Here is an 8,489-nt window from a genome sequence, read left to right on the forward strand (position 1 = left end):
ATTGAACTTGCGCAACCAGTCAAAGATAACATTTAGGATGGCTACATGATCCTCTGTTGGTAAACTCTTGGCAATCATGTCATCCATGTAGACCTTTATGTTCTTCCCAATTTGACCCCCAAAAATGGTGCTCATCATTCTCTGGTACGTGGCCCTTGCATTTTTCAGGCCGAAAGGCATGACCGTGTAGTAGTAGGCTGCCTTGGATGTAATAAAGGCGGTTTTGCCTTGATCTGGGGGGTACACAGGTATCTGATTATACGCGGAATAAGCATCTATAAATGATAAAAACTGGTATACGAATGAGTTGTCCACAAGATGATCAATGTTCAGAAAGGGGTATAGATCTTTTGGGTATACTTTGTTTAAATCTGTATAATCCACACACATCCGCCATTTCACGGATGGTTTCTTGACTAGCACGACATTTGACAGCTAGGTGGTGTATGAAATCTCTCAAATAAACCCTACTTCGAGTAGTTCGTAAATTTTTCGAGTAACCTCGGCTGTCCTCTCGACACCCATCTTCCTTTTCTTCTGGGATACTGGTTTTTCCATTGGGTTTGTAGTGAGTTGGTGACAAGCGATTGAGGGGTTAATTCCAGGCATGTCCGCAGTGGACCAAACAAAAAGATCTTTGTTAGCTTTTAAGCATTAGACCTTTGAGCTTTGTCGAGAGTGCTGCCAATATATACCAGATTTTATTTTTAGGGACCGAGTTGAAGGGAGGTTTTCTCCCCCTCTGGCTGATGCCGGAATTCTCCCTTGTCCGTTTTGGCATCCAATTTCACTAGGTGTATACCTGCTTTCTTTTCCTCGGGGGTGGTGACCGTATTGAAGTATGGTTCAGACGTAGGCTCATCTAATAGCAACTCCTTGCATTTTTCTGGTCTCCCTTGATAGTACATACCTAGAAGTCGGATGAGATAAACTTCATGTAGAGATGTGGGGTGTAAACCACTGCCTCAAGCTGATTTAGGGTTGGTCGCCCAAGGATGGCGTTGTAGGTAGAGACACAATCAATAACTAGGAATTTAGCTTGGATTGTCTGGGTTAGGGGTTGCTCTCCAACAGTAAGCCATATGTCAACATTACCTCGGGGTGTGATTCCCTGTCCAGTAAAACCAACCAGTTGTCCATCATAAGGTAACATGTCTCTATCCTTGAGTTCCATTTTTGTGAACAAATCTTCAAACATGATATATGTCGAGCTGCCCTGGTCGACAAACAACCTTCCAACCTTCTTATTATTCATTTTGGCGGTGATGATGAGGGGATCGTCATGACTGTGGACGACACCTTCATAATCATGATTGTCAAATGAGATCAGTGGTGTCGCCTGATGAGCATGACATTGGTGAATGTTCCAGACAGTTGATTGCATGACCTCCTGAACATACCTTTTCTGGGCTTCCCTTGAAGTACCGCTAGCGACGAATCCGCCTGATATTGTGTTGATGTCCACTGGATTCCTTTGCTACCAATTGTTGGGGCAATATGAGTCTCCCCGGTCTTTGTTCGGAGGGCGTTCTTGTTGAGTTTTTTTGGGGGGGAACGTCTTTGAGTGGGACTGGATCGACGTAGAGGTTGTGATCACCCTTGACGGGCCGGGCCCGGACAATAAGTTGTTGGAGGTGCCCATCTAGAATTAGGTCTTCAATAGTGTCCCTCAGTTGGGTACACTCTTTTGTTACATGTACAAAGAAGGTGTGGAAATCACAGTATTTGGAGCGGTCCTAGGTCCCCAGTTTTTTGCCCGGGTTGGGTTTAGGGAGCTGGACTAAATGGGTGGCCATGACTTCTTGTAGCATTCGGGTGCGACTAGCGTTGAGGGGGTGTAGGAGGTGTATTTGGGTTTTTTGGGCTATCTGGGTGGATCATTGTTAGGTATTAGTTATAGAATATACCTAGAAGGGGGGGGGGTTGAATAGGTGTCGCGGTTCCCAAATACCGCTTTTCGCACCAAAGCACTATTTTGGAAAATGGCTAGTTAATTAATAAACTCACTAGCTTAATCGATTAAATCACACAAAATAGACAGTTGTTGAATGGCTTGATTGCACAACCACTCACAAATTTTACAGAAATGATACGACATATATATTTGAACAGAATTAATCACTATATGGAAGAATCACAGTATTCAAATTATCAACTAAAATAGGCAATTAAAACAACTTGAAAAGGTAAAGAGATAAGGGTAAGAAATAGCCTGCAACAAGGATTTTATACTGGTTCATTATGCGGTCCACTACAAAACTACATCCCGTCCTCCCCTTCCGATCTCGGGAGATATTCTTCACTAAAGCTGAATCAAATGTATATTACATACACACTTCTAATACAAGACCTTAGATGCTACCGTCTTGAATTCCTAGAACCCCTACCTTGGTTTGACTAGTCTAATCGCTTAGGAAAACCTTTCCTACGATCTAGCTTCAGCCAAGAGTATGTTCTAAACTCAAGACCTCTAAGTCTTGGTTAAGACTCACTGAATCTCATTACTGGTAAGACACCAAGATACGACTTTCCTTATCACAAAAACAACACAAAAACAGAGTATTATGAAGTGCAATATGACTCAAATTTTACAATCTAAGACCAACTATAAACCCTATACAAATCTCATAAATTATCAAGAATATGTATAAGATCAGAATCATACAGAAACATTTAATTTCTACCCTACAAAATCTCTAAAAGAAATGAAAGAATCATGCAAAAAAAGATAGAATGATGAACACATTTAATCACATGCAATTGGATAACATTTTAATCCCTAAGCATGATATTACCTCACACTATCTCACATGCAATTCTCTCTGCCTATATAACATACAATGAGCACGAAAATATGCAGCTTAGCAATTCTAAAAATGAATGAATGAATGTATGAAGCATGGTGTAAAATCACATTTTATATAGAAAAGTTGTTTAATGCCCAGTTAATCGATTAAGTGTCCTTTTAATCGATTAACGGGCTGTTGAGCATAACTGAATTCTGTTTTTCAGTTATCTGTTGAAACTGATTAAAACTGATTTCACGTCAATTGATTAACACATTGCTTAATCGATTAACTTGCATATTTTAAGCTAAGAGATTAAATGATGAACTACATATATGTTATGCTTATTGGCTATACATGTTTTATCATTATGTTATGCCTAAGATGCACAAATAACATGTATGATTAATGCATGAACATATAACAATCTAGATGACATGTCTCATGTAAATGATATGATAGTTTTTAGAACTTGTGATATTTGCATCTAGGTTTACCTAACTTAGACTCAATAACTAATAAACATATCTAAGACTACTAATGATTACTCTATTTATGACTCTAGTCTAGACATGAAGCTCTTGAGTCCTTAACATGTTGATTTGTTGAGTTATCTTTAAGCTTTCACTAAATCTTTGTCTTCATGAAAACATGCAAGCTAATAGTGTTATCTTGACACTTTGGACTTTCAATCTCCCCCTTTTTTATGATGACAAATTCCACACCAAATTTTGACTTGAAGATGGTCATAGAATGCATGGTTGTTGATTTCAAAGACAAAGCACATGGCTAGACAACGAAGGCTGAATATTATTTACAACCTGCACACATCAAACAACAAAGCAACCTTTCTCCCCCTTTTGACATTATCAAAAAATAAACTAATGAATTTTGGTCAAAAGTAAGAAGAGTTATAAAATGAAATCAAACTATAATTAATCAATTAATATTGGGAATGTAATTAATCAACCAGTTGAAGGAAAAATTGAACACATGCACATGTTGATTAACATTTAATCGATTAAATGAATGTATTAATCAATTAAACTGACAAAATATAGTAATTGGACAGATTTAATGGCATGGTAGGTTATACAAGAACTAATCAAGTATAAAATGATCAAGCATATTTATTATAGCATTCAAATAGCAGGATCAATCAAATATAAGAAATGCATATAACCAATCATGATCAAGTACCATTAAATATATATTCATACTATATTTGACATAGATAAGCATGTTATGTACGCAAAAATAAAGACCAAAATAGTAACGATTTAAGTTCAAATGGAATGCATATCAAGTCGTAAGAGTTCAACAAAATTAGATAGTTAGAGTTACAACCCAAAAAGCATAAGAGAAAATATATCTCAAAAAGTACAAAGCAGCATAAATCCTAAAAATTAGCCATATAGAAGAATTAAACCTAAGGCGACCAAAGGTCTAAGGACTTATAATCTAGGGATTCGGAGGAAGGTCTTTAACATCAGGAACGATCAAACTACTATCACCCTGGATGAGGAATCTCAGCTTTTCAAATTCTGCACAAAACCTCTCATTCTGTGCCTCAACAGTGTTATGAACAAAGCTCCTCATAGCCTCATAGTGGTTATCAATGTAGGTCCATTCTATTATTCAGCCTTTGCTTCATGGCATCCAACTGAGTTAATCCAAAGGATGGTTCCTGCAGCGCGTTTCCAGTCGGCTCCCCTGAGTTCCTGCATTAGGCTAATCTATTCCAGGCTGATCCTTATTATCAGATAGATCCAAACCCACGGTAATATAATCCTCTTGGTATTTCCAAGTACTTCCATACTTATAGATATCCATCTTGTGGATTAGGCTTTCACCAACAAGGTGATCTTTATCAGACATCTCCGTGATGATGGTGTGAGATACGTCATTATGCAGATAATTAATGATTCTCGAAATGAATATACTATAGGGAAACAACTTGGATTGTGAGGTAGAGACATTATACATGACCTTCAGGATCTCCTCAGGCCAATTAATCATAATATTTTCCTTAACAACATACATGAATTTCATATTATTCACAGTAGGTTGTGCATGATTTGTGTTCCTCTGAACTAAAATGTAAGTTATCAGATAGTGAAGTAATCTATTCTCTACAGATAATGAACAATATTTTGTTAGTTCTCCTTGGATATACAGATGGGGACCTCTCAAACAAGTTTGTAAAGCTCAATAGCATCAAAATCCTTAATCCATTCACAATCATCTAGGCTAACACCATTAGTGGATAAGCCACCCACATTCATAAAGATATCACTATCCATCTCAAAGAAATTTCTAGAAACCATAGACCAATACTTGTCATCCTTATATCGAAAGTTGGCATAAAATTCTCTAATCAAAGCGGGATACAAATTTCCTGTTAATTCCATAAACATGACAGCTTCCTAAGCTTGCATACCTTACGAAAACTCAAAATTTTGTTCCACCATCCAGGTTAGATCAGCATACCTGATGTAAGTTGGTTTCCTGCCCTGAAACTTTGACAATCGGGTCTCCTGAAGTATTAGAGAGTAGTAGCGATCTCCACGGTCGTGCCTCACACTCGGATTTGAAGATGAAGCAACATGAGGCCTACAAGTGCATTGAGCAGTTGTCTTGAACCTCTTTGAACGTCATCTTTCCATTTTTAAGCGAAAACTGTGAGTGTATGAGAGGAGAAGAAGGATAAGAGAGGGAATCCAAGCTTAGGGTTTGGAATTGGGAATGGGGTTTCTTGGAAGATTTGAGAGAAAGTGAGATAAAATGAGGTGCAATATGGGTATAGGTGAGGTTTAATTCTTCTTTTAAGCTAACATTTGAATTTTTGCTATTGCTTCTAAGATTTAGAGAGAAAAGGGGGAAGAGAGAGTTTGAAAAAATGGGGAAAACGCTATTGTTTCTAATTTAGCTGTTGCCGTTAATCGATTAAGAGCTCCATTTAATCGATTAATCATAGTTAAAATTCCAGATTTTCAAAGAAATGAGCCTAGGTAATTGATTAAAGTAGGACGTTAATCGATTAAATTTCGTAAGAAATAAAATATTGGCTACTGGAACTCATTTTAATCGATTAAGATTTATGGTTAATTGATTAACTGGCATCAGATTTGTAGAAACAAGAGGTTTTTGGTTTCTAAAAGCATCCAAAGATTTCTAACATATATCAAGCAATTTTTAATCAAACACATATACATATAGAACTTATCATGTTAGACCATGAGTTATATTAGGAATATAATGCATTCAACAAATACACATTTTGAAGCATATAAGACATTTAACATGTGAACTACATAATAAAGTTTTAGACGATTTTAATCAAGATGATTTTCATCAAGGATTCCAAGTTCTCTTCGAAGAACATAGAAAGTATCTCGTGAGAGGGGCTTGGTAAAAATATCAGCCAATTTCTTAGTATTTTTAACAAATTCAAGCACACAATCACCTTTTTGTACATGGTCACGCAAGAAATGATGTCTAATTTCTATATGCTTGGTTCTAGAATGCAAAACGGGATTCTTGGATAGGTTTATGGCACTTGTATTATCACATTTTATAGGGATCTTTTCTAGATTAAGTCCAAAGTCCTTAAGTTGCTGCTTCATCCATAGGATTTGAGCGCAACACACACTAGCGACAATGTATTCCGCTTTGGTAGTAGACAAAGCAACACACGCTTGCTTTTTTACTGTGTCATGCTACTAAGGAACTGCCTAGTAAGCGACAAGTCCCACTAATGCTCTTCTGATCCAACTTACATCCCACAAAGTCAGAATCAGAATATCCTACCAAGGATAATGAGGCATCCCTAGGATACGATAATCGCATATTAGTTGTTCCTTTTAAATATCTCATGACGCGTTTAACAGCAGTATAATGTGAATCTTTAGGCAATGCTTGAAATCTAATACACATACAAATACTAAACATAATAATCGGGACAGCTTGCAGTTAAGTATAATAATGAGCTGATAATTCCTTGATACTTGGTTACCTCAATTGCTTTTCCCTTTTCATCTTTGTCTAGATAGCAAGCGCACGCCATAGGTGTTGAAGCTTCTTTACACTTTTCCATGTCGAACGTTTTTAGTAACTCCTTGCAGTATTTTGATTGATGAATGAATATGTCGCTTTCCATTTGTTTGATTTGTAGCCCAAGGTAGAAGGTCAGATCACCCATCATCGATATCTCAAACTCACCCTGCATCATTTCGGAAAATTCTTTATCAAGAATGTCATTAGTAGATCCGAAAATTATATCATAAACATATATTTGAACTAATAATACATGGTCAACTAATCTACGGATAAACATGATAGTATCAATCACACCCCTCACGAACCTTTTTTACAAAAGGAAAGAGCTCAATCTATCATACCAAGCTTTAGGAGATTGTTTCAGACCATAAAGGGCCTTCTTGAGCTTATATACATGGTTCGAATATTTAAAATTTTCAAAGCCGGGAGGTTGGTCAACATATTCCTCCTCTTAAATGTAGCCATTCAGAAAGGAACTATTGACATCCATTTGAAAGAGCTTAAAGTTCATAATCGATGTAAATGATAGAAGCATCCTAATGACCTATAATCTGGCTACAAGGGCATATGTCTCATCATAATCGATGCCTTCCTCCTGGTTGTAGCCTTTGGCCACTTAGCGTGCATTATTTCTTATGATCAAGTCAGATTCATCTAATTTGTTATGAAAGACCCATCTAGTACCAATTACTGGATGTTCTTTAGGTTTAGGGACCAAGTCCCATACGTTATTACGCTTGAACTGGTTTAGCTTTTCTTGCATAACTATACCCCAGTGCACATCCTCAATGGCCTCATCAATGGTCTTTGGCTCAATTTGAAATACAAAAGCAACGATGTTACAAAATTTACGTAAAGAGCTACGGGTTACCACCCCCGTAGTTATATCACCTATAACTTTGTCGAGTGGATGATCCTTCTTGGTTTTCCACGCGATCGGCAGGTCCTGATGCTCATCTTGGACAATTTTCTCTGCTTCTTCTTCTTTTTCCTAGTCCATGTCCTTAGAGTATGCTTTTTCTAAAGCACCTGCAACATCATCAGAAAAAACATTTCTCTTCTCTTTTGGAGAAGATTCGTCAAAATGCACATGCACAGACTCTTCTACTTGCATTGAATATTTATTAAAGACTCGATAAGCTTTACTATGCAATGAATACCTTAAAAATATACCATCATAAGCTTTTGAGTCAAATTTCCAGAAAGTTCTCTTTCCATTATTATGATAAAGAATTTACAACCAAAAGCATGAAAATGAGCGATATTAGGTTTTCGGTCTTTTAAAAGTTCATAAGGAGTTTTTGAAAAATTAGGCCTCAAGAGTATACGATTTATCACATAGCATACTGTATGCACTACATCAGCCCAAAAATACTTAGGAACCTTGCTTTCGTTCAACATGGTTCTAGCAAGCTCCTCTAAGACTGGACTCTTCCTCTCAACAAGTCCATTTTGTTGAGGGGTACGAGGGGCCGAAAATTGATGCTTAATACCATATTTATCACAAAATTTATCAAATTGATGGTTTTCAAATTCGCCACCATGATCGGATCGTATATACTATCTTATGATTCAACTGATTTTGGATTTGTTTGTCATGGTTTTTTAAAGACTTGAATGCATCGCTCTTGGACGATAGAAATA

Source organism: Lupinus angustifolius, chromosome LG01 (assembly GCF_001865875.1).
Source record: "Lupinus angustifolius cultivar Tanjil chromosome LG01, LupAngTanjil_v1.0, whole genome shotgun sequence".
In the NCBI taxonomy this organism is placed as follows: Eukaryota; Viridiplantae; Streptophyta; class Magnoliopsida; order Fabales; family Fabaceae; genus Lupinus; species Lupinus angustifolius.